At 43.4% G+C, this 17,668-nt stretch overlaps 1 pseudogene; it reads left to right on the top strand.

The window, feature by feature from the left end:
* Positions 1-17,407, top strand: part of LOC142136045 (protein FAM47E-like) — a 65,317-nt pseudogene extending 47,910 nt beyond the window's left edge.
* Positions 17,408-17,668: the final 261 nt, after the last annotated feature.

Genomic DNA, 17,668 nt, shown 5'->3' with positions numbered 1-17,668 from the left:
GGGGTCAGAGGATGGCTTTCTGTGCTGTGCAGGGGTCAGAGGATGGCTCTATGTATTGTGCAGGGTCAGAGGATGGCCTCTGTATTGTACAGGGTCAGAGGATGGCTCTCTGTGCTGTGCAGTGGTCAGAGGATGACTCTATGTATTGTGCAGGGGTCAGAGGATGGCCTCTGTATTGTGCAGGGGTCAGGGGTCTATGTATTGTACAGGGGTCAGAAGATGGGTCTATGTATTGTGCAGGGGTGAGAGGATGGCTCTATGTATTGTGGGGTCCCCTGCCCTGGGCTGGATTCCCTAGGGAGTGGGGTCTGCCGAAAAAACGAGCGGGCCCCCCCTAGGGACACCCAGCCCAGTGCTGATAGCACTAGGGCTCTTCCTACAAATCTGGGCGGTGGGTGTAGGGTAATAACGCCAATATAAATGTAAAAAAACAGATGCCATTTTGTTTTGTGGAGCTACAAGTCCCAGCCAGCCAGGTTGCTCTAAATAGTGTGGGTATGCTGCTACTTGTATAACTACAAGCAGCAGCATACCCACGGCAGCCAGGGCATGTTAGCGCTTGGAGAATCACAAGTGCCAACATGTCCTGAAACCCACGGCTGGCTTGGACCAATCAGATTCTAGCTATGATTTTGTAGAATGTTCTAAATAAATGACAGCTAGAATCTGAAAGGTTGCTATAGGCAACATCTCCACTTTTCAAACCTGCCAGAAACTCTCTCGTAGCTTGATACATTTAAGCTAAGGAATGTTTTAGTGAAAATTATCGTATCAAAATACATCACTCTGTATTGTGCAGGGAGCAGAGGATGGCTCCCTGTGTTGTGCAGGGGTCAGAGGAAGGCTCTCTGTGCTGTGCAGGGGTCAGAAGAAGGCTTTATGTATTGTGCAGGGGTCAGAGGATGGCTTTATGTAATGTGGAGGAGTCAGAGGATGGCCTTTGTATTGTACAGGGGTCAGAGGATGGCTCTATGTATTGCACAGCGGTCAGAGGATGGCTCTATGTATTGTGCAGGGGTCAGAGGATGGCCTTTGTATTGTACAGGAGTCAGAGGATGTCTCTCTGTGCTGTGCAGGGGTCAGAGGATGGCTTTATGTATTGTGCAGGGGTCAGAGTATGGCCTCTGTATTGTACAGGGTCAGAGGATGGCTCTATGTATTGTGCAAGGGTCAGAGGATGGCTCTATGTATTGTGCAGGGGTCAGAGGATGGCTCTATGTATTGCACAGGGGTCAGAGGATGGCTCTATGTATTGTGCAGGGGCCAGAGGATGGCTCTATGTATTGTGCAGGGGTCAGAGGATGGCTCTATGTATTGCGCAGGGGTCAGAGGATGGCTCTATGTATTGCACAGCGGTCAGAGGATGGCTCTATGCATTGTGCAGGGGTCAGAGGATGGCCTCTGTATTGTACAGGGGTCAGAGGATGTCTCTCTGTGCTGTGCAGGGGTCAGAGGATGGCTTTATGTATTGTGCAGGGGTCAGAGTATGGCCTCTGTATTGTACAGGGTCAGAGGATGGCTCTATGTATTGTGAAGGGGTCAGAGGAAGGCTCTCTGTGCTGTGCAGGGTTCAGAAGAAGGCTTTATGTATTGTGCAGGGGTCAGAGGATGGCTTTATGTAATGTGGAGGGGTCAGAGGATGGCTCTATGTATTGTGGAGGGGTCAGAGGATGGCTCTATGTATTGTGCAGGGGTCAGAGGATGGCTCTATGTATTGCACAGGGGTCAGAGGATGGCTCTATGTATTGTGCAGGGGCCAGAGGATGGCTCTATGTATTGTGCAGGGGTCAGAGGATGGCTCTATGTATTGCGCAGGGGTCAGAGGATGGCTCTATGTATTGCACAGCGGTCAGAGGATGGCTCTATGCATTGTGCAGGGGTCAGAGGATGGCCTCTGTATTGTACAGGGGTCAGAGGATGTCTCTCTGTGCTGTGCAGGGGTCAGAGGATGGCTTTATGTATTGTGCAGGGGTCAGAGTATGGCCTCTGTATTGTACAGGGTCAGAGGATGGCTCTATGTATTGTGAAGGGGTCAGAGGAAGGCTCTCTGTGCTGTGCAGGGTTCAGAAGAAGGCTTTATGTATTGTGCAGGGGTCAGAGGATGGCTTTATGTAATGTGGAGGGGTCAGAGGATGGCTCTATGTATTGTGGAGGGGTCAGAGGATGGCTCTATGTATTGTGCAGGGGTCAGAGGATGGCTCTATGTATTGCACAGGGGTCAGAGGATGGCTCTATGTATTGCACAGCGGTCAGAGGATGGCTCTATGTATTGTGCAGGGGTCAGAGGATGGCCTCTGTATTGTACAGGGGTCAGAGGATGTCTCTCTGTGCTGTGCAGGGGTCAGAGGATGGCTTTATGTATTGTGCAGAAGTCAGAGTATGGCCTCTGTATTGTACAGGGTAAGAGGATGGCTCTATGTATTGTGCAGGGGTCAGAGGATGACTCTATGTATTGTGCAGGGGTCAGAGGATTGCCTCTGTATTGTGCAGGGGTCAGAAGATGGCTTTATGTATTTTGCAGGGGTCAGATGAGGGCTCTATGTATTGTGCAGGGGTCAGAGGACTGCCTCTGTATTGTGCAGGGGTCAGAGGATGGCTCTCTGTGCTGTGCAGGGTCAGAGGAAGGCTCTATGTATTGTACAGGGTCAGAGGATGGCTCTCTGTGTTGTGCAGGGTCAAAGCATAGCTCTATGTATTGTGCAGGGGTCAGAGGATGGCTCTATTTATTGTGCAGCGGTCAGATGAAGATTGTATTTATTATGGATTTCTCTATCATGTGTAGGGGTCACTAGAAGATTTTTTGTGTGGTGCAGGTTTCACTAAAAGGCTCTATTTTCTACAGAGATTGGAGAAGGCTCTTTGAATTGTGAAGAAGGCTTTATGTATTGTGCAGGGGTCAGAGGATGGCTCTATGTATTGTGCAGGGGTCAGAGGATGGCTCTATGTATTGCACAGGGATCAGAGGATGGCTCTATGTATTGTGGAGGGGCCAGAGGATGGCTCTATGTATTGTGCAGGGGTCAGAGGATGGCTCTATGTATTGCACAGCGCTCAGAGGATGGCTCTATGCATTGTGCAGGGGTCAGAGGATGGCCTCGGTATTGTACAGGGGTCAGAGAATGTCTCTCTGTGCTGTGCAGGGGTCAGAGGATGGCTTTATGTATTGTGCAGGGGTCAGAGTATGGACTCTGTATTGTACAGGGTCAGAGGATGGCTCTATGTATTGTGCAGGGGTCAGAGGATGGCTCTCTGTGTTGTGCAGGGTCAAAGCATAGCTCTATGTATTGTGCAGGGGTCAGAGGATGGCACTATTTATTGTGGAGCGGTCAGATGAAGATTGTCTTTATTATGGATTTCTCTATCATGTGTAGGGGTCACTATAAAAAATTTTGTGTGGTGCAGGTTTCACTAAAAGGCTCTATTTTCTACAGAGATTGGAGAAGGCTCTTTGAATTGTGAAGAAGGCTTTATGTATTGTGCAGGGGTCAGAGGATGGCTCTATATATTGTGCAGGGGTCAGAGGATGGCTCTATGTATTGCACAGGGGTCAGAGGATGGCTCTATGTATTGTGGAGGGGTCAGAGGATGGCTCTATGTATTGTGCAGGGGTCAGAGGATGGCTCTATGTATTGCACAGGGGTCAGAGGATGGCTCTATGTATTGCACAGCGGTCAGAGGATGGCTCTATGTATTGTGCAGGGGTCAGAGGATGGCCTCTGTATTGTACAGGGGTCAAAGGATGTCTCTCTGTGCTGTGCAGGGGTCAGAGGATGGCTTTATGTATTGTGCAGGGGTCAGAGTATGGCCTCTGTATTGTACAGGGTCAGAGGATGGCTCTATGTATTGTGCAGGGGTCAGAGGATGGCTCTATGTATTGTGCAGGGGTCAGAGGATGGCCTCTGTATTGTGCAGGGGTCAGAGGATGGCTCTCTGTGCTGTGCAGGGTCAGAGGATGGCTCTATGTATTGTACAGGGTCAGAGGATGGCTCTCTGTGTTGTGCAGGGTCAAAGCATAGCTCTATGTATTGTGCAGGGGTCAGAGGATGGCTCTATTTATTGTGCAGCGGTCAGATGAAGATTGTCTTTATTATGGATTTCTCTATCATGTGTAGGGGTCACTAGAAGATTTTTTGTGTAGTGCAGGTTTCACTAAAAGGCTCTATTTTCTACAGAGTTTGGAGAAGGCTCTTTGAATTGTGAAGAAGGCTTTATGTATTGTGCAGGGGTCAGAATATGGCTCTATGTATTGTGCAGGGGTCAGAGGATGGCTCTATGTATTGCACAGGGGTCAGAGGATGGCTCTATGTATTGTGGAGGGGCCAGAGGATGGCTCTATGTATTGTGCAGGGGTCAGGGGATGGCATTATGTATTGCACAGGGGTCAGAGGATGGCTCTATGTATTGCAAAGCGGTCAGAGGATGGCTCTATGTATTGTGCAGGGGTCAGAGGATGGCCTCTGTATTGTACAGGGGTCAGAGGATGTTTCTCTGTGCTGTGCAGGGGTCAGAGGATGGCTTTATGTATTGTGCAGGGGTCAGAGTATGGCCTCTGTATTGTACAGGGTCAGAGGATGGCTCTATGTATTGTGCAGGGGTCAGAGGATGGCTCTATGTATTGTGCAGGGGCAAGAGGATGGCCTCTGTATTGTACAAGGGTCAGAGGATGGCTCTCTGTGCTGTGTAGGGTTCAGAGATTGGCTTTATGTACTGTGCAGGGGTCAGAGAATGGCCTCTGTATTGTGCAGGGGTTAGAGGATGGCTCTATGTATTGTGCAGGGGTCAGAAGATGGCTCTATGTATTGTACAGGGTCAGAGGATGGCTCTCTGTGTTGTGCAGGGTAAAAGCATAGCTCTATGTATTGTGCAGGGGTCAGAGGATGGCTCTATTTATTGTGTAGCGGTCAGATGAAGATTGTCTTTATTATGGATTTCTCTATCATGTGTAGGGGTCACTAGAAGATTTTTTGTGTAGTGCAGGTTTCACTAAAAGGCTCTATTTTCTACAGAGTTTGGAGAAGGCTCTTTGAATTGTGAAGAAGGCTTTATGTATTGTGCAGGGGTCAGAATATGGCTCTATGTATTGTGCAGGGGTCAGAGGATGGCTCTATGTATTGCACAGGGGTCAGAGGATGGCTCTATGTATTGTGGAGGGGCCAGAGGATGGCTCTATGTATTGTGCAGGGGTCAGGGGATGGCATTATGTATTGCACAGGGGTCAGAGGATGGCTCTATGTATTGCAAAGCGGTCAGAGGATGGCTCTATGTATTGTGCAGGGGTCAGAGGATGGCCTCTGTATTGTACAGGGGTCAGAGGATGTTTCTCTGTGCTGTGCAGGGGTCAGAGGATGGCTTTATGTATTGTGCAGGGGTCAGAGTATGGCCTCTGTATTGTACAGGGTCAGAGGATGGCTCTATGTATTGTGCAGGGGTCAGAGGATGGCTCTATGTATTGTGCAGGGGCAAGAGGATGGCCTCTGTATTGTACAAGGGTCAGAGGATGGCTCTCTGTGCTGTGTAGGGTTCAGAGATTGGCTTTATGTACTGTGCAGGGGTCAGAGAATGGCCTCTGTATTGTGCAGGGGTTAGAGGATGGCTCTATGTATTGTGCAGGGGTCAGAAGATGGCTCTATGTATTGTACAGGGTCAGAGGATGGCTCTCTGTGTTGTGCAGGGTAAAAGCATAGCTCTATGTATTGTGCAGGGGTCAGAGGATGGCTCTATTTATTGTGTAGCGGTCAGATGAAGATTGTCTTTATTATGGATTTCTCTATCATGTGTAGGGGTCACTAGAAGATTTTTTGTGTGGTGCAGGTTTCACTAAAAGGCTCTATTTTCTACAGATATTGGAGAAGGCTCTTTGAATTGTGAAGAAGGCTTTATGTATTGTGCAGGGGTCAGAGGATGGCTATATGTATTGTGCAGGGGTCAGAGGATGGCTCTATGTATTGCACAGGGGTCAGAGGATGGCTTTATGTATTGTGGAGGGGTCAGAGGATGGCTCTATGTATTGTGGAGGGGTCAGAGGATGGCTCTATGTATTGCACAGGGGTCAGGATGGCTCTATGTATTGCACAGCGGTCAGAGGATGGCTCTATGTATTGTGCAGGGGTCAGAGGATGGCCTCTGTATCGTACAGGGGTCAGAAGATGTCTCTCTGTGCTGTGCAGGGGTCAGAGGATGGCTTTATGTATTGTGCAGGGGTCAGAGTATGGCCTCTGTATTGTACAGGGTCAGAGGATGGCTCTATGTATTGTGCAGGGGTCAGAGGATGGCTCTATGTGTTGTGCAGGGGTCAGAGGATGGCCTCTGTATTGTGCAGGGGTCAGAAGATGGCTTTATGTATTGTGCAGGGGTCAGATGATGGCTCTATGTATTGTGCAGGGGTCAGAGGATGGCTCTATATATTGTACAGGGTAAGAGGATGGCTCTCTGTGTTGTGCAGGGTCAAAGCATAGCTCTATGTATTGTGCAGGGGTCAGAGGATTGCTCTATTTATTGTGCAGCGGTCAGATGAAGATTGTCTTTATTATGGATTTCTTTATCATGTGTAGGGGTCACTAGAAGATTTTTTGTGTGGTGCAGGTTTCACTAAAAGGCTCTATTTTCTACAGAGATTGGAGAAGGCTCTTTGAATTGTGAAGAAGGCTTTATGTATTGTGCAGGGGTCAGAGGATGGCTCTATGTATTGTGCAGGGGTCAGAGGATGGCTCTATGTATTGCACAGGGGTCAGAGGATGGCTCTATGTATTGCACAGTGGGAAGAGTGGGTGTCATGTGAGAGAACCTGGTTGGCAGTGGGAGGGGAATGTAATAATTTAGGGGGCAGGATGGCATGTGATAGAGAATTGTTAGTGGGCAGAGGGTGGGTGATTTCACATTTAGATTCATAGAATTTGAAAATTATCAATATTTTTACTTTACAAAAAACCCATGAAATTCTATACACACAAAACCTTACGTCCTAATGTCCGATTAAGGTTCCTTACACACCATCTAAAATGTAAGAAAACTATTGAAACTCTTCCACTCAAACTCCAAAAAGCAATGAAATTATGACAATTAAGGCAGAAACATTAATGGACATGTTACTTGCTCAATACAGACATGGTATGCCATCACATCCTGTGGTTAGCTGCAGATTCAGCACTATCATGGAGTGAGATTGCTGTTACTCACAAAATGGTGGAGCTGCTAATTCACAGATTTGTGTGTTCACTGGAATTAGAGATGGTCACTGACCCCCGTGTTTTGGTTTTGGATTCGGTTTTGGATCTGGATTACCGTCGTATTTTGGTTTTGGTTTTGGTTTTGCAAAACCGCCATTGCGTGTTTTGGTTTTGGTTTTGGTTTTGTTTGGTTTTGTTTTGCAATTTTTTTGGAAAATCCATGTTTTTGGGCCTAAATTAACCCAATTTAGTGCTCCAACTGTTTTAGAGACAAGTAATCTAATTGTTGAGGTAATAAATCATCCAAAAAAACAGTTTAATTCTTCGTTGGTAGGCCTATTCTACACACAAAACAGATTGTCTTCCTCTCCATCTATGCATATTGGCAATGCAGCCATCGTCTTTGAATGTATATTACACCCTACACTTATAGTTAAATATGTAAAGAAATGGAAAAAGCCAGTTTGGTTTCTGTCTCTCAAGGCCCCCCTCCACTTGTATAAAATACCAAAAAATTCAGCCATTATAGACTGTACAATATTAATTGACATGGAGAAAGCCAGTTTGGTTTCTGTCTCTCTAGACCCCCCTCCACTTGTATAAAATACTAAAAAATTCAGCCATTACAGACTGTACAATATTAATTGACATGGAGAAAGACAGTTTGGTTTCTGTCTCTCTAGGCCCCCCTCCACTTGTATAAAATACCAAAAAATTCAGCCATTATAGACTGTACAATATTATGAAAAATGGACAAAGCCAGTTTAGGGTCACTCTGTCTATGACACCCTACCCTTAAGGATAAATTGCCCTAACAGCAGCTTTTCAAGATGGTATGTGATATGGAAATGCCACAAGTCCCTTTCCTCTTTGGGGGTAGATTGCACCCTACACTTACATAGAAAGTTTTAAAAAGATGTTATCGGCATCATCTTCAGCTTAATCCTCACCCTCATCAGTGTGTACGTCATCATCACAGACTATCAATTCATCGCCGCTTGAATCCTCTATTAGAGAACAGTCAGTGCTTGGATGTCTTGGATGGTGAAGGCCTTCCTCGTGGAAGATGTAGTTCATTTTTATAAACATCATTTTCTCCACATTTTTGGGAAGTAACCTTCTACGGCGATCATTAACTAAGTTCCCTGCTGTGCTGAACACTCGTTCAGAGTACACACTGGAGGGTGGGCAGCTTAGGTATTGCAAAGCAAGTTTGTACATGGGTTTCCAAATGGCCTGCTTTTCTTCCCAGTAAGGAAAGGGACTGTCTGACATTTCCATATCAACTACCTCTTGAAAGTAATCCTCCACCATCCTTTGCATGTTTATACTCATATTGGATGGAGTTATGGGCAAAGTGACACATTATTTTGAAAAATCCCTCAAACCAGCCCAGATGTTAAATTGTTCTGGTCTGCCCCCTGTGTCTTCCCTGCTTCTTTTTTGGAAATTTAATTTTTTATGAGCAACAGCTTGAGAAAGTGAAGGAGGACACGTCGTCAAGCCGAGGCCCAGTTCAGCGGCCAACTTGCTGAGCAATAGCTCCTTGCAAAAGTTCACATCTCGCTCATTTACAAGTAAAGACTCAATGTAGGTTTTAAACCTTGGATCAAGCACAGTGGCCAAAACGTACTGATCCGAATTCAAGATCTTAATAACTCGAGGATCATTGTGAAGCGAATTAAGTACTTGATCGACAAGGCCAACATACTTTGCTGCATTGCTTTCTTTCAGCTCCTCCTTCATTTTCTCAAGCTGCTTTTCCAATAGTCTAATTAAAGGAATGACTTGGCTCAAACTAGCAGAGTCTGCACTCACCTCACATGTCACAACTTCAAATGGTTTCAGCACCTTGCACAGCACTGAAAGGATTCCCCACTGTGCAAGAGTGAAATACATCCCCCCTCCTTTCCCAATGTCATGGCTTGTGCAATATGCTTGGATGGCTTTGCGCTGTTCCTCCATCCTCTGAAGCATGTACAGGGTGGAATTCCACCGAGTTACCACCTCTTGCTTAAGTTGGTGGCAGGGCAAGTTAAACTGCTCTTGGAGCTGCTGTAATGTCCTACATGCTGTGGCTGAATGCCTGAAATGGCCTGAAATTTTACGGGCCACCGAAAGCATCTCCTGCACCTCACGGTTATTTCGTAGGAAGCTCTGCACCACCAAGTTGATGGTGTGAGCAAAACAGGGAATATGTTGGAAATCACCCAGCTGTAATGCTCGACCTATATTGTTGGCGTTATCTGAAATGACATACCCTGGGGAGAGTCCGAGTGGTATAAGCCATGCATCAATCACATCTCTCAGTTTGCGTAACAAATTGTCAGCCGTATGCCTGTTAGTGAAGCCGGTGATACAAAGAGTGGCCTGCCTGCTACAAATGTTACATAGTGGTGTACATGCTGCTGCTGTTCCTGCTGGTGAAGGTGAATGACCAACCCAGTGGGCTGTCACAGTCATATAGTCATTGGTTTGGCCACTTCCACTTGTCCACATATCTGTGGTTAAGTGAACAGTGGGCAGAATGGCATTTTTCAGCGCAATCTCTACATTTTTACACACTTTTTGGTATAGTTGTGGAATAGCTTTACGGGAGAAATGGTGTCGCGATGGAATTCTGTAACGCGGACACAAAACCTCAATTAACTGTGAAAAACCAGCTGCGTTTATTGTGGAGATTGGACGCAGATCTAACACTAACATTGCAGCCATGGCGTCTGTGATTCGCTTGGCGACTGGGTGACTGCTGTCATATTTGCTTCCCCTCGCAAATGATTGTTTCACAGTTAATTGCTGAAATGTAGGACTGCTCATTTTATTAACCTGCCTCTGGGATGACGATTCACCCCCAGCAGCAGCAACAGCAGCAGCAGGACTAACGCTTTCTTCAGAGGAATCAATAATAGTGCCGGAGTCATCCAGCCTTAAGTGGGATGCCGGGCTAACTCCGAGCGCTACTGAGGATATTGATGAGGATGGTGTGGTGGGTGTATTTTGTAGCCGTCGGTATGTCGGTGAGCGGAGGGTCTTAGCTGATGAGGGAGTGCTTGTATTCTTTTGGGAAGAACTTTCAGCTTTTCCCAACACTTTGCCATGAACTCTCGTTAAATGGCGTAACATAGACGAGGTTCCAAGATGGTTAAGGTCCCTCCCTCGACTGACATACACTACAAATGACTATACAATTGTTGTCTGGATTTGGGTAGAAATAATTCCACACATAAGAAGTGGATTTTTTTGTTTTATGCCCAGGCATGACAATGGCCTTTTTCTTGTCACGTGCCAGAACTGCTGCCACTGGTGCAGGACTTACACAAACAACCTCATCCTCATCAACATCCTCATTAGCGCCCTTGTCGCCTACACAAATCTCCCCCTCATCCTCTTCTAATTCCAAAGTGGCATCCTCAATTTGGGTATCACCGGCTACACTCGGGCTATTAAGGCACACATCAGCAGAATGCTCACGATTAGACATCCCACTGTAGGATGGACTCTCCACAGGGATTGTTGTCATTTGTGAATCAGAGCAAATATTCTCCTGTAATGCCTCACTGTTATCTTGCAGTTCGGCTTTGACGCATAACAGTAGTTGTGCACCAATTGTAGGCTGGGTAACTTTTTGGGATCTGCCACTAATAGCCAAAGGTGAAGGCCTCATTCTCTCTTTGCCACTGCGTGTGTAGAATGGCATGCTTGTAATTTGTTTTTTATCGTCACTTAACTTTTGCTCACTTACACTTCTTTTTCGCTTCAATACAGTAAAAATTTTTTTGGTTTTTGTTTTTTGCACTAATTTGAAAACACTCTGTTGTTTGACATCGCCTTGGCCAGATGACGTACTGGGAACACTAACATCAGGACTGGTGACAGAACCTGGTTGCTCATTCAGATCATATGTGGACTGCTTTGAATCCATTCTGAGCGCAAACCACTGGGGAGTGCTAAAAATTATTTGGTAGATACTGCTGACAGATATGACTTTTGACAGCCAGAAATATTAATGCACAATTAGGGAGGACACCCCAAAAGCACTGAGGAGTGCTAAAAATTATTTAGTAGATACTGCTGACAGATATGACTTTTGACAGACATACATATTAATGCACAATTAGGGAGGACACCACAAAAGCACTGAGGAGTGCTAAAAATTATTTAGTAGATACTGCTGACAGATATGACTTTTGACAGCCAGAAATATTAATGCACAATTAGGGAGGACACCCCAAAAGCACTGAGGAGTGCTAAAAATTATTTAGTAGATACTGCTGACAGTTATGACTTTTGACAGACAGACATATTAATGCACAATTAGGGAGGACACCCCAAAAGCACTGAGGAGTGCTAAAAATTATTTAGTAGATACTGCTGAGAGATATGACTTTTGACAGCCAGAAATATTAATGCACAATTAGGGAGGACACCCCAAAAGCACTGAGGAGTGCTAAAAATTATTTAGTAGATACTGCTGACAGTTATGACTTTTGACAGCCAGAAATATTAATGCACAATTAGGGAGGACACCCCAAAAGCACTGAGGAGTGCTAAAAATTATTTAGTAGATACTGCTGACAGATATGACTTTTGACAGCCAGAAATATTAATGCACAATTAGGGAGGACACCCCAAAAGCACTGAGGAGTGCTAAAAATTATTTAGTAGATACTGCTGACAGTTATGACTTTTGACAGCCAGAAATATTAATGCACAATTAGGGAGGACACCCCAAAAGCACTGAGGAGTGCTAAAAATTATTTAGTAGATACTGCTGACAGTTATGACTTTTGACAGCCAGAAATATTAATGCACAATTAGGGAGGACACCCCAAAAGCACTGAGGAGTGCTAAAAATTATTTAGTAGATACTGCTGACAGTTATGACTTTTGACAGCCAGAAATATTAATGCACAATTAGGGAGGACACCCCAAAAGCACTGAGGAGTGCTAAAAATTATTTGGTAGATACTGCTGACAGATATGACTTTTGACAGCCAGAAATATTTATGCACAATTATGGGGGACACCCCAAAAGCGCTGGGGAGTGCCAAATATTAAGAAAAAATAATAAACCTCTATCCTCCTCTCTGCACTAGCGATTTTGGTTAGAGCAATTGCAAGAACAATATTGTATTCTCTGTCCCTGCTCTAATTAGCCTATGACTACACCCTGCTTTCTCCCTCTGTCAAATGGCGATGGATTGCTGTGGAGGCGTGTATTTATAAAGTTGAAGTATCGCGAGAACCGAGCCCCGAGATCCGACGACGTCACGATGACGTTCGGCCTCGATTTGGATTCGGAACGGGCGGGAGAGTACCGAGCTGCTCAGCTCGGTACTCGGATACCCAAAGTTCGGGTGGGTTCGGTTCTCGGAGAACCGGACCCGCCCATCTCTAACTGGAATACACACATGCAGTACTATTATATTTTCTTAGTTTAGCTTTATCATAGTTTAGGGCCTGCGTGTCTTAGAAAGAGAAGGACCGGTGCTAGGGTCCACGGCGCCCTAGGCATTTTTAAAAAAGCGGCGCCCCCCCCCCGCAAAAATCGCCGCCCCCACCCCCCCACAAAAATCAACGCCCTCCTCCCTCCTCTCCTTACATTGTCTCACCACCGCCGCCTCTCTGCTCCGTCTTCTCCCCTCCACTCACTGATACTAGTAAGTGGAGGGGAGGAGACGGAGCAGAGAGGCGGCGGCGGTGACAAAATAGCCTCTTCCCCCCCTCCCCGTGCATCTGAATGCTGTGCGGCGGCCGTGACAGGTATGGTCAGCGGTCGCCGCACAGTTTTAAAGTCTTTTAGTATTCTGTGGCGTTCTCCAGGCGCCCTCCAGAGCCCGGCGCCCTAGGCAAGTGCCTAACCTTGCCTAAAGGGAGCGCGGGGCTTGAGAAAGAGACATTAGAGCAACTTCATAAAAAGGTAGAACTACAAAATTACATTACAGTTAAATTACATTAAAATGGTGTATAAGCCTCTGCTTAGTTTGGTTTTCAGTGAGCAATATTTGCCATTTCATTCTTTTACAAGCTCTAAGCGAACTTTTAAGGATACATAAAGCCAACAAGACTATCGGAAAATATTTTTGCAAACTGCAAAATAGTGTAATCCAAATGCACAGAGAGATTTCTCTGCAGGGATCTGTCAGCTGCAGGAACCATATTTGGTGAGGAGGCATGTATTGCAGATATCTTCTAGGAGCAGGCACAATATTGGAGGGAGGATTGCTCTACAAGGATCTGTCAGGAGGGGTTAGTATGTTGAATGGAGGGATGCTCTGCAGGGGTCTGTCAGCTGCAGGGAGTGTTTTGGGTGGAGGAATGCTCTGCAGGATTCTTTCGGGAGCAGATACTGTTTGGTGATGAGCTATGTTTTGCAGGTATCTTCTTGGTGCAGGCACAGTCTTGGAGGGAGGAATGCTCTGCAGGTGTATGTCAGGAGCAAGTATTGTTTTTCGGGAGGAGGGATATTCTGCAGGAATCTGTTGGGAGCAGGTACAGTGTTGGTGGGAGGAAAGCTCTGCAGGGATCTGTCAGGAGGGGGTAGTATGTTGAGTGTAAGAATACTCTGCAGGGGTTTGTCAGCAGCGGGGAATGTTTTGGGTGGAGGGATGCTCTGCAGGGATCTTTCGAGAACAAATACTTTTTGGTGATGAGCTATTTTCTGCAGGTATCTTTAATGAACAGGCACAGTCTTGGAGGGAGCAATACTCTGCAGGGTTTTTGTAGTTCTGCATTTTTATTGCTCTAATGTCTCTTTCTAAGACAGGCAGGCCCTAAACTACGATAACGCTAAACTAAGAAAATGTAATAGTACTGCATGTGTGTATTTCAGTGAACACACAAATCTGTGAATTAGCAGCTCCACAATTTTGTGAGTGACAGCAATCTCACTCCATGATAGTGCTGAATCTGCAGCACATTCTCTCCTCTTGTCCCTGTATCAATACATTCCCCTCCACTCTCCCATCATCCCTGTAGTGACACATTTCCCCCTGCAAGTTACTTGTCTGCCCTCCCTGTCTCCTTAGTAGTGAGACTTAGGGGTATATTTATAAATAAAAGAGAGATGTTGTCTAAAGCAACCAATCAGATTCTAGCTTTAATTTATTTAGTACATTCTACAAAATGACAGCTAGAATCTGATTTTCATTTTTGCTTTTGAAAAACCATACTAAGTGAAACACGCATATTATATATTTTAATGAATTTATACCAAAATTGAACATTCTGGAGTGCCCCCTGATTTTCACACCTTGTTTCTTCTTCTCCTTTTGATGTAAAGTTTTCATGTGTTTCTGTGCACCCTTTAGGATACCAGGTATATTGATATCCTGAATCTCTGATACTGTATAAATCCACTTAAGGATGTTTCAGTAATACTATCCTGTTATGGTTCAATCTTTTCATACTGTAAAATACTGTACTGTATTAGGATTTAGTTTAGTTTCAGCTGCTAAGCATTTGTGCTGTAAGCTTTTAAGTATGTTTTTATTTCTACTATATCCTTAATTTACAAGCATCATTCATGTCATGCTAAACTTACCACAGTACATTTTCCTAATAACTTAGAACTCGGACTCACCTGTTGCATACGCTATTTACATTTTAGGATGAAGACCTGTTGCAACTTCATGGGACTGTTGGTTTTAAAGATTTTATTGAAAAGAAAGGCTACAGAAAACCAGAGGTGAGCCCACGATTCCTAATTACTTGTGATCTAATGTTTTATTCTGCAAAATAAAGGGAAAAGGTCATTAAAATTATGGGTTGGACAGTTTGCTCCACCCACTCCCAAATGATTTACGCTCCCAATTTATTTTGACATGATTATTTTTACACAGCTCTTCCAGTGCACTTTTGATTGGATGTACTGTTGTTTAAAGTAAGGAAAAATAGCATATAAACTCACTTATAGCGGCAGATTTAATTAATTGCATTGTCCCGCTGCATACACTATTGGTTTTTACAGTGGAGAAATTTCTGCTCATTTTTTGCTTGTATATACTAACTGCTGGTTCAAATCATTCAGGAACAAATATCAGCCTCAAATATTCAAAAACCAAGTTGACTACTGGACACAGGCTATTAAAAAATCCACTTAGGAATGATTGTGTGCTATAAATAGAGTAAATTGAGGTTGCAACATAGGATGGTAGTTCTCCGGTGCTCGGTATGAATGCATATGTTTGCAAGAAAGCTCCAAATGCCATTAATGTGATAAGAAGTACAGAGTTGTGATGAAATACCAAAGCGCTCAAAATTCAGTCTGTTACTAACAAGTACAAATGTAGCAGTATAGCTGATACAATATAACGATGTACGCAAAGGTTGTAGCCAAAATCCCATGCAGACACATATATCAATCAATTGTATTATAAAAACTTAACACATTTCATTGCTGCATCAATTTCATCAGAAGTATCATAGTTTACACCCATTATTTAAACTTTAGACAATTAATCAAAATTGACTTTTAAAATAATTAAGAATATGTAAAAAAAAGTGCTAAAAGAGCAAGTTGATCTACAAAAAACTAGCTAGATACTACGACCATCAATAGTCCAGTTTATATAGAAACACAAGGCATATAAATATAACAGCCATAGAACACCAGGATCGCACTGAAGGGGCTACCCAAAATATATTGGTTCTCAAATGGACTCATATAGCGGTTGACAAATCTTGACGCAATCTTGGTAGCCATTTCCATGCCAAGGACCTGTAAAAAAAAATAATTACTGAAAATAAAATAATTATTTGAGTAATGAAATCAGCCAGATCCCAAATGAAATTACACTTGCTCTCAGAGATCACATCACATGAAGCAAGGAAGTGATGAACTGCTAATATACCCTCCTTGTGTTTGATGTTTGTATACTGAGCCTGTGCATTACATGTAACCCATTGATATCCAGGCCTCCATTGGAAGCAAGAGATCACTTCTGTGGTCTCTATTAGGTAAGATCTCAGAGAGACAGTGCTGCAAATGTAGTCAACATAAAATGAAATGTGGGAAGTAAGTGACTGAACACACAAAATGATAGGACATTCTGGTGGATTGATAGGATTTATGGGTTTTCGGAAGGTGAAAATAAATGAGAGTGAAGAGGTATTTGACAAAGTAAAAATCCTGACTTGGATATCACTCCCCGCAATTGCAGCACCTATAAGGCTTTCAAGGTTAGACTAATAAATCAAGGTGGGATCATTTTCAAATTATTTTATAATCTAATGTCATTTAAGTGACATTTATCTTCATTTTGGTAATCCTTCTGTCGCCTGAAAAATATTATGACCCAGTTTGTCATCAGCTTTAATGAGAATGGAATCATCAGAAGAAAGTTGGAGCTCTGTTTATTTTTACTTTGGTCTTTCAAACAGATCTAAAATTGTGTAAAATGTACCTTATAAAAACTTTCAATAAAAGGACCACTAAGGGATAAATATTTTATATAATTGTACACTTGGACTTAATATTGTCCACACTTGAATATAAAACTTTGCTCTGAGACTAATTTTTCATCTGTGACTCAGATTAAACCTTTGGGTAAACTGCATTACCCATAGTTACATTTTTAATATTGTATATTATTAAAATGTATTAATAAATATTATTAGCAGAGAAGTTATTGATCTAAAACAAGTCTAAGTTAGTGCTGTGAATCAGCATATTTCAATCCATCACACCACTTTCTAAACTACCCTTGTGTAGAAGGAAATTTAGATTATTTTATATAATTATTAATATAATTTCCAAACCTAGGTGTTTTATTAAAGTGTTCTTCCAGCAAATTAGCTGAACAAATGACCTCTGCCAAAACACTGGAAATCAACACCTTGAAGTAGACTTTCTTTGTAAAGAGTATAATGAATTGCAACCTCATCTAGTATAGTACACAATTTATCACAAGTACACCTGTGTTAGATTACATTTTGCTCCTTTAACTGCTGTAATCCAAAATAAGTATTTGTTTTATTTTATATTGATAATGTTTGTTTGTTTGTTTTCAGTTTCTGAGCAAAATATTCCTTAAGAATGATTCTGTCCCTTCAGAAAGCACAATTCCAACAGAATGTAGAACAGCTTCTTCCGCGAGAAATTCTTGGTACCGGTCTGGTTCAGCCTCCACCCATGAAGACAGTATAATAAACTGATCAACATCTCCATGCCACATACCTTTGATTTAGATTGAATATTAAACCTTTGTAGGGTTAATGTATAATTTGATCTGTTTCTGTATGCAGCCACAGGGAAATGGCTAAAAAGGTTAAAGTACATGGACTACAAATATCTTAGAATAGCAACATTTAGTTAGCAGGAAGACAGTGATACAACCATAAAGTGTAATAGTGTGACAAAATGCAATAGTTATGTTCTACTTTATAATCTACTGTAATATTAGTTCTGATTTAATAACATGGAAACATCTGGTGTATAAAAAATACAATAAAATGCACACTCTGATTTTTCATAGCAACATTTTATTTAAAGTTAAGTGCAT

Source organism: Mixophyes fleayi, unplaced genomic scaffold, assembly GCF_038048845.1.
Source record: "Mixophyes fleayi isolate aMixFle1 unplaced genomic scaffold, aMixFle1.hap1 Scaffold_94, whole genome shotgun sequence".
NCBI lineage: Eukaryota > Metazoa > Chordata > Amphibia > Anura > Limnodynastidae > Mixophyes > Mixophyes fleayi.
The sequence above is the reverse complement of the archived record's forward strand: the minus strand, read 5'-3'. Positions and strand labels throughout refer to the sequence as shown.